Here is a 16,377-nt window from a genome sequence, read left to right as displayed (position 1 = left end):
TCTCTCACTGAATGCTACTATAAAACCTAGCAAGGATGCTAGGGACAGCTTTTGACAACTCTGAATAATACATACTAGCAGTCCCAGATGGTTGCATTGGCAAATTCTCACAAATATTTAAAGAAGAAATAAAACCCATTTAACCAATTTATTTCAGAAAATAGAGGAAGGAGGCATATTTCCCATTTCATTTTATGAGGCCTATATTAACATGAGAGCAAAATCAGACATGTTCAAGAAAGCTAGTCTAATATTTCTCATTAACACAGATGTAAAAGTCCTCAATATAATAGCAAATAGATTCAGTGGTGCATAAAAAAAAGAATAATAACACCACAACCAAGTGAGGTTTATCCTGGAAAATCAAGGCTGTTTCAATATTTGAAAACCCATCTATATAACCACCATATTAAGAGGCAAATATATAATATAATTGATGAATTACAAAGCATTACATAAAACTCCTTATCAATTAATTATTAAAACTTTAAGCAAATTAGAAATAGTAGGTGACTTCCTCAACTGATAAAGTACATCTACATAATACCTACAGGTAACATCATATTTAATGGTGAGAGACTGAATGTTTCCAAATTAATATTCTGACACAAGTCAAAGATGTTTGCTCTTGCTAATTATATTGGAAGACTTAGCTGATGCTATAAGACAAGAAAATGAAATAAAAGGCATACAGATTAGGAAGAAGAATTAACATTTTCTCTATTTTAGATAATGTCTTCATAAAAATATTAAGAGATTTACCAAGAAAGAGCCGGCAACAAAAATGTTCAATGAGGGTAAATGATGCAAGTGTGCTGTTGAAAGACACCCCTATGACACCCATTGTCTAATGTTCATGCCTTTGTGTAATCTCCTCCCTTTAAATGTGGGAGGAGTTACAGGGAGGAGATTACATTTAAGTCTATGACTTGCATCTAACCAATATTATGTCCCAAAAGTGACGTGATGCCTCTCCTGTGATTATGTTACACGAGACTTTCTTGCTAGAAGACTGTCTCTAGAGACTTTATATACTTTAATGTCTTTAAAGAAGCAAGCTGCCATAGGTTTTACAACCACAGGAAAATGATTTTTGCCTAAAACCTGAAAGGTCTTGGAAGCAGCTCCTTCCCCAGTAGATCCTTGCAAAGAACCCAGATAAGTCATTTCCAGACTCATAACTCACAGGAACTGTGAAATAATAAATGTGTATACCACTAATTTGTTGAAATTTAGTGCACAACACAGAAAACCAACACAAAGTTTAACACACAAAATCGTACTTCTGTAAACTAGTAATAAATAATTAGAAATCGAATTTTTAAAAAATTACAAAAGTGCAAAAAATTACTTAGGCACAAATCTAAGAAAACATTTATAGGATCTGTATTCTGAATGCAACTAAATGCTAAGGAAATAAATCAAATAATACTTACATAAGTTGAGAGATATCCTATGTTCATGGATTGAAAGACTCAACATAGTGAATATCAACTATCCCCAAATTGCTTTATAGATGTAATGATATTCCAATTAAAATCCCTGCAGGGGGTTTTATAGATACAGACAAGCTAATTCTAATGTATATATGGCAAGGTAAAGGAACTAATATAAATAAAAATTTTTATAAAGAAAAAATAAGTTTAGAAGAAACATACCACATAATTTTGAAATGTATAATAAAGGTAATATAATGAAGACAGTGGTATGTGTGAAAAACACAGACATATAGATCAATGGAACCTAATAAATATTATTAAAATAGAACCACACTAATAAAGTCAATTGATTTTTGGCAAAAATTCAAAGGTAGTTAAATGGAGTGAGGATAACCTTTTCAACTAATGATGTTGAAACTATTAGATATCCGTATGCAGGGAAATGAGCCTCAACCTAAACTTCATCTCCTATACAAACAACTCTAAATGGATCACATATATAAATGCAAAACTATAAATCTTTTAGAAGAAAATATAGGAGAAAATCTACACAACCTTCTGTTAGAAAAAGAGTTTTAGATGTTATACCAAAACTATAATCTATAAGAAAAAAATTGAACCCTGGACTTTATAAAAATGAAAAACATTTTCTCTGAAAAAAGATGCTGTAAAGATAATAAAAAGAGAAGCCATAGACTGGGATAAATTATTTACAAATTTTATATTTGACAACTTGTATCATATTTTTAAAAATCTCAAATTTCAAAAGAAAATATATAACCAAATTAAAAATTAGAAAAAAGACTTAAAAAGACAGTTTATAAAAGAGGATACATAAAAGGCAAATAAACATGTAAATATATGTTTAACATTATTAACCATTAGAGAAATTTAAATGAAAACCATGATAAGATTATACTGTATGAGGTTTGTCCAGAAAAAGTCCAGCCGTTGTTCATATAACGAGATCAGTTTGCACAGAATCAATGTAACCTGGCAGCCAAGGAGAGCGGACTGGAACGAACATGAGTGAACAAAGATGACTTCACTGTAATAGTGGGGTCAGTAGATGCTGTTGAGTGAGCATGTGTGCTGTGTGGCCCTCACATTCCAAATGACTGAGCAAATAGGTCAACAAGTCGTCATCAAACTTTGTGTGAAGCTTGAACTTCTCTCCACAGAAACTATTTGGATGATTTAGAAGGCTGCAGCTATGGGCAACTGGTGGTTGGCAGCTTCATCATGAAAACTTGCTCACTCATACATCTCTGTCTCATGCAGAGATTTTGGTGAAACAGCCAATCACCCAGGTGACTCAGCCCTCCTACAGCCCAGATGTGGTGCCCTGCGACTTCCGGCTTTTCCCAAAACTAAAATCATCTTTGAAAAAAAAGAGATTAAAGACCTTTGATGAGATTCAGGAAAATACGATGACAATTGGGAGAACTGTGTGAGGTCTCAATGTGCCTACTTTGAAGGGGACTGAGGTGTTATTATTCTACGTACAATGTTTCTTGTATCTTCTTTAATAAATATCTCTAGTTTTCATGTTACATGGCTGGGTACCTTCTGGACAGATCTCGTATACCAATTAGGATTGCTTTATAAAAATTCTTGATGATACCAAGTGCTGGTGAGGATGTGAAATAATTGGAATGCTCATACATTGGTTTGAATCTAAAATAGCAAAACCATTCTTGAAAAAATTTTGCTATAAAGCAAAACAAATACCATATCACCTAAGTATTTACAAATACTTAGTCAAACAAATACCATATCACCTAAGTATTTACCCTAGAAAAATACAAACGCGTTCACACAAAAAAAGGACACAAATTTTAATAGCCAAAATTGGAGGCCACCTACATGTCTTTAAATAGATAAATGAATTAAAACAACAACAACAACAACAACAACAACAAGAAAACAATGGCCCTGGCTGGGTTGCTCCGTTGGTTTGAGTGTTTTTCCATGCAAGTTTGCAGGTTCAATTCCTTGACAGGGCAAATATCTGGGTACCTGGGTTGTAGTTTTGATCCCTGTTTGGGGCATGTATGGGGAGCAACTGATGGATGTTTCTCTCTTATAATCTCTCTCTCCCTTCCTCTCTCTAAAATCAATGAATATATCCTCAGGTGAGGATTTTAAAAAACAACTTGTGGTACATCCATAAAATGGAATACTAATCAGCAATAAAAAGGAACAAGCTATTGGTACACACAAAATTTTGGGTAGGGTTCAAAGGCATTATGTTGAGTGAAAGAAACCAGTCTTAACATGTTACATACTAGATGATTCGATTTCTATGATATTCTTAAAGATGTGAAACTATAACAATGGCAAATAGGTCAGTGGTTGTCAGGGATTAAGGATGGCAGGAATGTATCACCACAAGGTGACAGCACAGGGGAGTTTTGGGGCATGCTCTGTATCCTGGTGATGGTAATGGTTATTGGAATCTATACATGTGATAAAATCCAAAGTGTACACTGAAAAATCCATTTCACTTGTTGATTTAAAAACTAAAGTTTAAAAATAAATTTAAAAATCATAGACTGGAAAGTAAAATGGAAGGCCATTTCAAGAGAAGAGGAGGGTTAAGATGTTCTCTCATCTTTACTTTGGCATCAGAAATGCCATTAGACTGTATGTATAACAAATATCACCTCTGACAAGAATTAAAAATGTATATACTCCTGTGCCCACCCTGGGAGAAAAATGATAGAGTACTTAAAGCTCAAATAATATGAAGACTAGATAAGGTCCCAGAATTAGTGTCAATTAAATATGTTAGGAACTAGGGTCTACAATGTATTTTATCTATGTCATATCTAAGATTCATGGGTATATATTAACTATATGTTTCTTGAACTTAATACTCTATGTTTAGTTTGTAAGCACTTACAAAATCTGATTATATTCTCTGGTTGAGCTTCAGCTTGATTTAGGACACAGGTTACACTCATACTTTACCATTTGCTAACTGAATAATTTAGGATAAGCTTTCTGAACTTCAGTCAAACTTTTTAATCAGTAGGACGAAAATAATGATGCCTAAATTGTCTACCTCTGAAACTAGGTTTCAAGTTCACCTAAATAATTTTTACATAAGTTACTTCAAAAATTATAAAAATAATACTGGGTACATACACACTCACTGAAATTTAAGGATACTCTATTCAAATCCATTTAATTTTCTATAATTATTAAACTTACTGTGGTTAGTTGTTTGCTCATAAATTGAAGACTTCAAAAGGCAGTTTCCTCAATTTCCAAAATATCTCTGTCTAAGTAGCTTAGAATGGAGCCTAGTGATAAGCATGATCTGGATGGTCAATATTTTTGTACTTCAAAGAGTTTTTCATCTACGTATATGTCATGTCGAGGTAATTTGATACAGTATAATGTAAAGCCGGATGGGAGTACTAAAAAATAATAATTTAATATGAAAAAAGTTTTAAATCTTTCTATTTTCCTCTTAGGGCATGTGTGATGATATGGCAAATAAACTGTTTGCAGAATGGCTTCACGAAGTAGAAACATAGAACCGGAGGTTAACACTAGAATTAAGGGTTTATTTCCAAATGATTTTTCAGTGAACTCTAAACTACAGCAATGTGCTAGATCCTGTACCATCCTGGTATTTATATACATCTCCACTGATACTAGTTTTCTGTACTGTCATTAACACTGCCAGTGAAGTCAGGAACAAATCAGTGGCCAGTTCCTTGTGAAACTTTGTCTTTGTAAGCTAATTACAAAGCTGGACCTTACACAGAGAAAAGAACAGAGGCTTATACTTGAAATTTTATTCATTTTTAAGGGACTGAATTCCATTAATTGTATTCCACTGAGGAAAGACTTCTTATGTATCAGACTGTCTCAACCTTGGCCCCTTTTAGTCCATTTACATTTGAAGGTTCAGTAAGGACTACTGACTTTAAATGCTCTTATTTCTGGGTGTAAACCAGAACAGGCCACTTAGAGGAAATGCTTAATACCTGGCAAAAATAATTTTTATTTATGCTATTTTTGTGAATAAAGTGTATAAGGAATTTAATAAAGTGATTTGACCTTATTTATTTTGATCAGATTATATTGCCAACTTTAATTCTACTTTCCTCTTGTTAGACAAATTATTCTTGAGGAAAGATAAAATAGAAAATATTTTCTCTGGTAAGTGTGTAATGTGTATCTTCATATTGTGGGCTTAGCTGAGGACATGGATTTGTGTTTATTAGGCAAGATAGACTAGCTTTACCCATGGTCCTTAATGGAGAGTGTCAGTTTGAATTCTTTGTTTACCTTATTTTAAATCCTACTCTTTTCTGCTTATTATTCCCAAATGCACCTTTTTTTGGGGAGATCTGTTACTAGAAACCTTAGACTGAGAAATTACATTTTCACTACATATGAAGTTATGTACTCAGGCAGCTTACCCTCAGGACATTTGTTATCTTTAATTTAGTTTCTAATGGTTCAAGAAGTATAGATGGAGAGACAGGTAAGGCAGCTATGATAAAATGTTCAGTTGTTTAAATTAGATGTTGTGAATCACTATGTTGTTAATCATTATTCTTTCGGCTTTCCCATACATCTGAAATATTCATAATAGAAATTTTGGGGAAAATTCATCTTGAGCTCAAGCCAGGATGCCAGAGTCCTTTATATCTAGACCATATTGCCTTGGACTTTTCTAGAACTGATTTTATGTTTTATAAATTGTTGGCTGCATTTATTGTAGAAATATAGAAAATAGTCTCTTACATCGCATAGTGTTGCTTTCATGAGGATCTATGGGAAAAATTTCTCAGAGATCAGAAATTTAAAAAAAACATCTCTTGATTTTTCTCTTTTGGGGATTCTGACTCCTGTAACTGAATTTCTCTTTCTCATTGCTTTCATGATTAAGAAGTACAGAGTCAAATATACAACATATCTCAAGTACTTGGAAGTGTCTTAAGGTTATGGATTATATCTTAACCTTTTTTCTAGATTTATCTACAATACATTCCATACCCTTATTTATCTATATACTTGTTTTTAAACTAATTCATGCATTTTTGTCAGATACCAGACATCTTTTTTGAAAATGAAACAGGCTAAAATAATTCTTAAAGGTTTGTAAATGTCTGTATGTATAAATTGGTTTGAATCATAGGCACAATTTCTCTACTTGATTTTCATACTTAAGTCATCTAGCACTTACATGAATACCTTAAGATATTCCTCTGCCATCTAGCACCTGTCCCCATTAACCAATGGGTGAAAGATATTTAATTATTTAAATGAGTTCCTGCTGTATACACAAAATTTTAGTAGGCTTTTAAGTAATGAGAATTGCTAATATAGATATGTAGGGATAGATGTTACAGATTATATACTTTTAGAATTTATAGTAAAATACAGTAGCTTTATAATATCACAAAATAAAAACCTGGAGAGTGATTATGAAGTAGCATGTAAGTAGAGAACTTCTGTAAACTTTAAAGAGATGAAGAATAGTCAGATAAGAGCAAATTAGTTTGTAGGGCATATATAAACCACCTACTAGGTGGTTTATACAACACAAATTTATTTTCTCACAGTTCTGGAAGCTTAAGTCCAAGATCAAGGCATAGGTAGGTTTGGTTTCTCAGAGGGCTGTCAGGGAAGAATCCGTCTCCTGCCTCTCTCCTTGGCTTGCAGATGACTGACTGCTTTCTCACTGCTGCTTCGTCCTTACATGGCCATCCCTCTGCGCATAGCGCCCTGGTTGTCTCCTTTTGTGCCAGATTTCCTCTCCTTACCAGTAAACGAGTCAGACTGGATTTTGGCCCACCCTAATGGCATTATAATAACTCAGTGACCTTTATCATGGTCCAATCTTCAAATGCAGTCATATTCTGAGGTAATGGGGGTTAGGGGCACATAATGCAGCTCGTAACATGAGGCTTGTATGTGTGAGAAAATGCTCATGCTGGTGTGAGGGAATTATATAATTCACGGGCAATTGCAAGTAAAGCAAAATCAAAGTGACTTTGGATCCATACTTACATATACTGTGACTGTAAATATTAAAGAATTAATGAAATAGCAAAGACAGCAAAAATAAGCATGATTTCAAGGTAAGTCAATAATTACTAAATGGTTATTCCAATAAATAAGTAAATAAAATAGTAAATTCATATTAAATAATAATGATATATAAGATCGAGTATGTGATATAAAAACTGGGTGAGCATAGTTGAGTTTTTGTGAAATGGGAAGTTATACAAGTTTTCTGTGGATTCTATAGACATAAGAACAATATAGTGACCTGTTATAATAGTTCAAGATTATTTTTCAAACAAGAAACATAAAGAATTTGTTAAATATTTTATTGAGATGCTACACAAATTTTCTTTATTGCATAATAGAGAAATAGCTATTTTTCAGTTGTTTTAACCAAATGTGAATACAATACTAACCATAGGTCAAAAAAGAGGTGTAATGCTAAAAGCAAATATAGTATTAGAATGAGCACTGTATTAGGAATAATAAAGCACTCGTGCGCGCGCGCGCGCGCCTGCGCACTTAAGATGTATCCCTTAGGTGTGAGGTCTTGGTCAAGGCAGGCAACCACTCTGAACCTCTCTTTCCACATATAAAATAGGGGGAGTAGTATGAGATATACTTATGAGTAGTATTCATTCAATCATGCAACAAATATTCATACATGCCCGCTATGTGCTAGGCACTGTTTAAGACAGTGAGGATAGAGCACTAAAGGAAAAATCGTTTTTGTCATTGCCTATACCTTCCAGTGGAAGAAACATTACAACAACAAAATGAATACGCAGAAAATGAAAGAAAGTTAAAGAAAGTAAGGGATAAGAAATGTGATGTTACTTTAAAAGTAAAATAAATAAAAGCATATGCTAAATGCACAATGAAATTACAAACAACAAAGGCGAGTATATTATATTTAATAACCTTTGTAGTTAAATTGAAAATACCTGCCAAGTTTTAAGGTTTTTCAAACAAATTGAAACTTTCATATGACAATAGTATGTGTTAAAAATTAAATGTATATAACTACTTAAAGTGCATTAATAGAAATAACCTTTTTTCTCTCTCTAGGATTAATGTCAAACAATTTTTCTGCCTATAGGGAATTGAACACTCTATTCGATTCTACTCTTATTTTAAAATATTTAAACATTTTAATGTGTTAATCTGACAATGACAAATTTCATATTAGATATTTTTTCTATACAAGGGGAAAGACAAGAATTCTGTAGGCCATGTCATTACCTTTTTTGAAATTTGGACTGTTGAATAGTTTAAATGGAGACAGAAAAAAATCACCTGGTTTAATAATCACAGTATATATTTTAGGTTGACCATATACTGACACTTATCTTCTTACACTTTGTAAGCAGGCATTGTGCATAAATATTTTTTTAAAGAACCAACCATATATTGAAAAGTTATCTACTGTTTGATCCTATCCAGACTGTAAAACAAGGATCAGAAATTATCTGTTTTCATGATTTTGTGCTAATCGAAATACACTAATTTTTTCAAGTTGCAACCAGGATAGTGGTTCCATTAATGATGGTAAAGAAATTGTCCCCGTGAAATAAAAAGGTCCAGAAAGCACATCTCTAAAACATTTTTATAACGTTATTCAAAGAGATTCACAAGTCTATGTCAATAGGACAGTAGTAGTTAATACCGGTTTTCTTTAATTTTGTTATTTTTTAATGGAAGATATTTAGTTATACTACAGAAATAATAATAATTGAACTCATCTTTGGTTCCTTCAAGTACTGTATAGAGTACAACAATTTTACAATTGAATTGTTTATTTCAAATTGTTTTTTGTTGTTTCTTTTCTAAAACTGGAATTTACTTGTGTGGGTGTTGTTTTCTTTTTCCTTCTTTGTTTTTTTCTCTATCTTCAACAGTTTTTTTAACAGTTTTAAAAGACGTTTTTCAAAGTTTCACAGAACCTATGCTCAATATATATAATTAACTTTTTTCCACTAGGAAAACACAATGACAACATAAGGGGAGGTATACACTACTAAAAAGCTTTTCCCTTACTACTGCCTATCTTTTAACAATAAAATATGCCTCAAGTATTCAGTGAACAAGAACAAAAGCAATTAAAATCAGAGCTGTTATGTTGAGAAATAAAAATGCTATGCTTCTTAACTTCATGAGTCAAGTATGTTATTAGTTTACTATGCAAGTACCTAGATTAGAAGATATTACCTGAACTATTTTCCAAATGGAGTTATTTTTAACAACATAAAATGTAAGCATTACTCAATTTAATATGTTAATAAAATATTTTAAGCATTCAAATAATTTCTTCTTACAGATCCCTGAAAAACTGCACTATCAAGGCAACCACTATAACTCTTTATGGGACTTCCAAAGAAGAAGTCAACTCACAAAGTGTGACTCACTAATCAGAATTTTCAGTTTAAGACAAATTTTAAAGCAATTAAAAAAGGTTTCTGTCAACATAAATATCCTTATTTTAAATAAGCAACTTCTTTGCACTTTAGATTACTGCCCTGTAATTGTAGAATGAAACTGGTGTTCCAGGAGAAAGATGACTTAACTTCATCAAAAGCATTGGGTTGCTAGTCTTGAGAAATCAGTTTGAAATACACCAGTACCAATTTTAGTAGCAAATCAATCTTTTTAGGTGACAAAATGGTATGGTAGAATAAAAGGAGGAAATATATGGAAATAGGAACTGTTAGGTATCAAAGGCAAGAAAATTCGTTGCCTTTGCCCTGACCATTGTGGCTCAGGGTTGGGTAGCTTCATATGAAGTGAAAGGTTGCCAGTTCAATTCCCTGTCAGGCCACGTGCCTGAGTTGCAGGTTTGGCCTCTGGCTGGAGCTCATATGAGGGGCAACAGATTTATGTTTTTCCCTCACGCTGATATTTCTCTCTCTCTCTTTCTCCCTCCATTTCCCTCTCTCTAAAAATAAATAAAATCTAAAAAAAAATATTGTTTCTAAAATGAAAGTTAAAACTTTCAGCATATATTAAGAAAATTTGAAAAAAAAAATTCCAGTGGCAAGTTAGCAGTTGATTCCAACATTTCTTCAAATATTTATTGGTGCTGATTAATAATTACTGTTACTTGTATTGTCATCTTCTCTTGTATTTTAAATTTATCAGTGAGAGAGAGAGATTGATTTAAAATTAACTGATGCATTGTAAGTGCTGCTTTAACAGGTAAAGAATAAGTCACTAAATTCTGGTGGAAGTTTCTCAGATTAGTCTTTTCACTTTCTAATGATTACATTAAGTAAAAGAACTAAACAATGTATTGTCACACTAGAGTAGACATTTACTTATTAATAAACATTTAATTACAGATCAAAGTAAAATGTCTTTTGAGTATATACATCTCTCTTAAAGGAATAAAGATATATAAAATAATATAAACAAATTAAATTACATATAAAAACTATAATCAAAGAGAAGATAAAAGTGATTTAGGAGATTTAACATGAACTTATTGTCTTCTTCCACTCTCCAGCTAAGATTCAATATTATGAACTAACATGAAGGTTCTTCTGAGTAGCTAGATCCCCATTTACCTTTTATAAAAGTAATGCATTATTTGCCAATATTTACTGACGCTTACTATCTATAAAGCATTGATATTAAGTCTTAGTCACCTTGGTTATCTATCCAGCTGAAAAGTGCAGGTGAGTTTCCAATGATTTGAGGACTCATATCTACACACCAAAATAACTCTGTGAATGTTTATAGAAGCTTTATTCATAGTAGCCCTAAACTGGAAGCAATCAAGATGTCCTTTGATAAGTGAATGGATATTCACACCAGGGTACATTCATACAATAAAATATTATTCAGGGTTTAAAAGATATAAGCTTTCATGCTACAAAAAAATGGATGAACCCTAAATGTATATTAATAAATGACAAAAGCCTGCCTGGAAAAGCTACATACTGTAGGATTCCAATGTTTTGACATTCTGGAAAAAGACAAAACTGTAGATGGCAGAATGATCAGTGGTTACCAGGATTTGTTGGAGGTGGGGGCAATGGTGAATAGGTGAAACACAGCAGAATTTCATGGTGATGAAACTATTCTGTATAATGCTGCAATACTGGATATATGACACTATGTATTTGTCAGAGTCTGTAGAATGAAGAGTGAACCTTAATGTATGCAAATTTAAAAAATCATTTTTGTGGTTGGGGGATACCAGGGTAGAATGCAGAATGGGACAAAAACATCTAACTGCCTTATAAATGTAGAAAACAACCTCACTGATGGGGATAAGGACAAATGGTGCTGACCTAAGTAACTGTGATAAGGAATGGAGTCTGTAGGACCAAAGGCAAAAGAAATTGAACTTCAGTACTGTATTTTAGTTATAAAATTACTTCGCACATGGGTATAAGTTAACAATTCTGCTATGTAGTGGAATTCAACAATTACATAAATGGATGGTGAATGGTGGGAGCCAAATTTCTCACTGTTGAAACATGAGGTTATAGACAAGCAAGGGGTGGGGGAAGGTGGAGAATGAGCTATGTGGAAATGGATTAGGGTTGGAGACATCATTATGAATTCGCATTTAGCTTTACATAGATATAGATGGTTATATATAAAAATATTTATAGATAAATATATATACACTGGCTATGTACACACGTATTTTCTTGGTCTGTCAGCTAAAAATGCCTAGAAACAACACCACTTCAGTATCTTAAAAAATCCTAGGGCACAAACATTGGCTTCTAATACCATTCTCCAATAAAAAGAACCAGGGCTCCTTAGAAAAATGTATGTTTCTAAGACTGGGACAGAAAATATACAAGCTGAGCTTGAAATATTTCATGTTGTCAGAAAAGGAGGAAGTGCTAAACAAACACACACCACATAATTTGAGCAACAACATAAAAAAATGGTGTTGAATGCTAATTCAATGTATAAAATAAATGTGCATGAGTCCATACTAATATAAATAAGTGATTTCATAAATAAATGTTTTCATAAATAAATGGGGAAGAATAGACAACTCTCCAAGCAAAATAATTTCAAATAAATTATATAGATATTTAACCCTCAGGGAGGTGGAGCACAACTGCCTATCCCTTAAGCTTGGGTTCTGCCTAATGACTTCTTTCCAAAGAGTACAGTAGGAGAGAGGAAAAAAAGTAATTTTACAGTAGAGAAATCTGACAAACACTACCTCAGTAAGGTGATTGAAGTCAACATCAACAGCAATGTCATGTATCCTAGATATGACAAAAGGAAAATAACATTTTACTTTGTAATTTCACCTCCAAAACACATAATTCGACTCTAATCACGAAAAAAGAATTAGACAAATCTCATGATATGAACATTCTATTAAAATACCTAACCAGTATGCTTCAAAAGTGTCAAGGTCATTAAAAACAAGGAGTCTATAGGTGGCTGGCTGGGTGGAAGAAGGCAGAGCGGGAAAAATTGGGACAACTGTTTAGTAAAATAACAGTTTTTTTAAAAAGCAGAGTCTGAACAACTTTCACAGCCATGAGGAGACACGATGACTAATGTAATGTGGTGTCCCTACATTCATTAGGTAAAACGACAAGTCAATCTGAATAAAGTATAAACTTGAATTAATAGTAATGTATCACTATTGGTGCATTAATTGTGATAAATGTGTCACACTAATGTATGATGTAAATAACAGGGGAAACTGGGTGTAGATTGTTTTGGAACTCTCTCTACAATCTCCACAAATTTCCTATAAATGTAAAATTTTTCTAAAATAAAAAACTAGTTTCATATACTCAAGTTATTCCAAACATAATAGTGTAATTTCCAGTAACTGCATATAAAACTGATCCACCTTTTTCAGAAGGATATTTGACACTTTGAAACAAAAGCATATCAGTTTCAAAAAATATGTCTAAGGTAAAGTAAATTTTCCAGTTCCCATGTAACCTGAGTAACAATAAATACAAAGAGCAACTGCATATATTTGAAACTAACTGTATCAATTCAACAAAGCATTCTTCAAATTTCATGTAATTTGTATGTCTATAACATTGACAAAATGCTCTTGGTAGCAATTAAACCTGCATATTGATTCATGTCAAAAATGTGCAAAATCATTTTATTGATTTGTATTATAAAAAGTTCAAGTACAACCTAAATTACTGCAACTCTCTATATAAATCACAAATAAATTTTTATTTTCAGAGCTTCAAATATAGTTTATCTGATATATGATATCAGTGAGGCAGTGCAATAGAAATTGCCATTTTTGTTCTTTATTGAATATTTGTCAAGTATTTCTTTTATTTCATGAAAAATTTGAGTTGGAATTAGCAGTACAGTAAATCTTTGTGAATACTTTCCATGATTCCATCAAAGATCACTAGTAAAGAACACAACATCATTAAGTTAATGTTTTCTAGTTCTTTCAACAGTTCCAGAAACTGGTGATGATTTTTAGCATATATAAAAAGCATACATACATATAATTTTTTTAAAAGATTTTATTTATTTTACTTTTAGAGAGAGGGGAAAGGAGGGAGAAAGAGAGAGAGAAACATCAATGTGCAAGAGATACATCAGTAGATGTACATCGGTGGGTTGCCTCTCACATGCCCCCAACTGGGAACTTGGCCTGCAAATCAGGCATGTGCCCTGACTGGGATCAAACTGGCAACTAACAAGTATATTGATGACATTTGTCATAGAGTCTGCCTCAGGAAACTCAGCAAAAATATTCCTGGCATTATACAGTGAAATAAAGCCATAAAAAAAAATCAGTCTTTTGTTTTAAATTTTTAATAAATTCAGACATTTTGTGTAACATATCTGGACCATGATGATTAAAATTAAATTTTTCATATGTAGCTAAAACTCTTCTTTGATATTTAAAAACTCAAAAACATTGAACTTGTTTGTAAATTTGGAGATCTTTAAAGGAGAAAAGATCCAAGGAATTAATTGGAGAGAATCTGTTATATTGTATGACCCTTCTAAAGCTAAAGAAAAGTACTGTGATTTTTCAGAATTTGAATTAATTGCTATTTCATATTGTTAGAAAACATATTCTATGGACAATTTTTGGTGACATTTAAAGATCGTTCACTTATGTAAAATAGTCCTTTTAGTCTTTCATCATAATTTTCTAACAAAATTTCCATATGAAATAATAGTTACTTTAAAAATTTTCCCAACAAAATGATTTTTAATATGTGCAAGAATTCAAACCATTTTAAAGAAGTCCAAAGCTATAAGCTCACAACTTGTTACACATCATTTAAATTATTTTTGGACATTTAATTATGTCAGCAATGACTGTTGATCTTTTGTTAGTGTTGAAAAAAATTTATTAAATTCACCATGTGTTTTCTGAAAATGTCTCTTAATGATAGCAACTTTATTATCTTTAAGAACCATCTTGTACAACAAATGGCTTTACCATTTTGCTCTGTCTCAGCAAATTTCAATTGTAATTTGTGGTAAAATGTGCAGCATATCTTTATTTAGTCCTTTTTTTTCTTTACTGTTCCATATTTAGTGTTATCATCTATATTTCCACTCAATTCTGAGTGCATTATATACCTTTGTTTTAAATTTTAAAAAATGTTCACACTAGCTTTTTAAACTAGAAACAATTTAATTATAATTGCTTATGGTTTTCATAGTTATCATTGCAATATAGGCTGTCTGTGTACATAAGATATTCAAATAAACACATTACAACACAAATAATAATAGAGTAAAGAGTAGCATGGGGCCTGAATGTACTAATGAACTTCAAATATGGTTGAGGTCTTACAGGAACAAAGTAAAGACTTAGCTTCTACCCAGGCATGGAAGCCCAGAAAGAAAATAAATTGTTCAGATACCTTAGAACCTTAAGCAGAAAGAATACATTTAGCAAACTAGTCAGCCTGTGGTTTCATTCAGAAGTCTTTTGCCTGATTACCCCATGGGAATAATAGCCACACTCCCTCTTTGACACTTGAATACTGTCAAGGCAGCAATGTTCTTGATATATGGAGAAGAAGGCTTCACCCAGTTCTCATTGGTTTTGGGGAAGAGCACAGCAGTCTTTTAAGAAAGGGGGACTAATATAGGACAAAGTGACATATTTCTTCTTTCCAATGCCATTATAATTTACAGTTTAACATTTGGTTTGAAGTAGAAACCCCCATTTCTCATAAAGCTTTATTGATTTATTTTTCAAACCCAAAGCAGGGACATAGCCTGGAAAATATCACATTAATACGAGAAACAACTGCAGAATAAAGTCCATAAATTATGAGCACAACCGCAATTTCATTATTAGACTTCACCCCCTATTCAGCTCGATTCAATGGTCAATGTTTTTCACTCTTCAAAATCCCTGTTGCCAGGAATGGGTTAAGTTTCTATGTCTGTCACTCTGGATATTAAATGCACTTAGACTTGATTTTACCAAACAGTGCAATCAGTTACTGATTTGCCTTACTTAATTCTAAAACTTCACACTTTTCCTTATTCCCCATTATCTCAATTATCATTTTAAAAACATGAACGTTTTCTTCTGAAAAAATTATATATAGTGATGTACATTTCACACCTTCATCGTATAGTGGGATAAGTTGTTTAAATTGCCAAAATGTGGTCAAAAGAGTCACACAATTTAAAAAAGCATTAAAATTTTTCTGTAAAACTTATCCATGCTGATGGTTATTTTCACAACTGAACTTTATAAGTAAGGCCCATTTGGTTGCATTTGAATTGGTGACATTTTTAGGCTGTCATTACCTGCAGAAAGAGTGAACCACTGTCTCAACATGACTGAGTGGTAAGTGACCTTTAAAAATGTTTTTCAGAATAAGGCTTTCTTTCTTTCTCTTACTATTTTGTAAAATAAAATAAATCTGGATTAAAATATGATAAATTCTAGCTAAGG

General features: G+C 32.3%; 1 protein-coding gene across 1 annotated transcript in view; it reads right to left on the bottom strand.

Annotated features, from left to right (window-relative positions):
- The window catches only part of MAGI2 (membrane associated guanylate kinase, WW and PDZ domain containing 2), a 1,404,484-nt gene that overhangs the window by 795,580 nt on the left and 592,527 nt on the right, over positions 1 to 16,377 (bottom strand). The window lies entirely within an intron of this gene.

This window comes from Pteronotus mesoamericanus, unplaced genomic scaffold (assembly GCF_021234165.1).
Source record: "Pteronotus mesoamericanus isolate MK-2021 breed Mesoamerican mustached bat unplaced genomic scaffold, CSHL_Meso_final scaffold_85, whole genome shotgun sequence".
Classification (NCBI taxonomy): domain Eukaryota; kingdom Metazoa; phylum Chordata; class Mammalia; order Chiroptera; family Mormoopidae; genus Pteronotus; species Pteronotus mesoamericanus.
The sequence above is the reverse complement of the archived record's forward strand: the minus strand, read 5'-3'. Positions and strand labels throughout refer to the sequence as shown.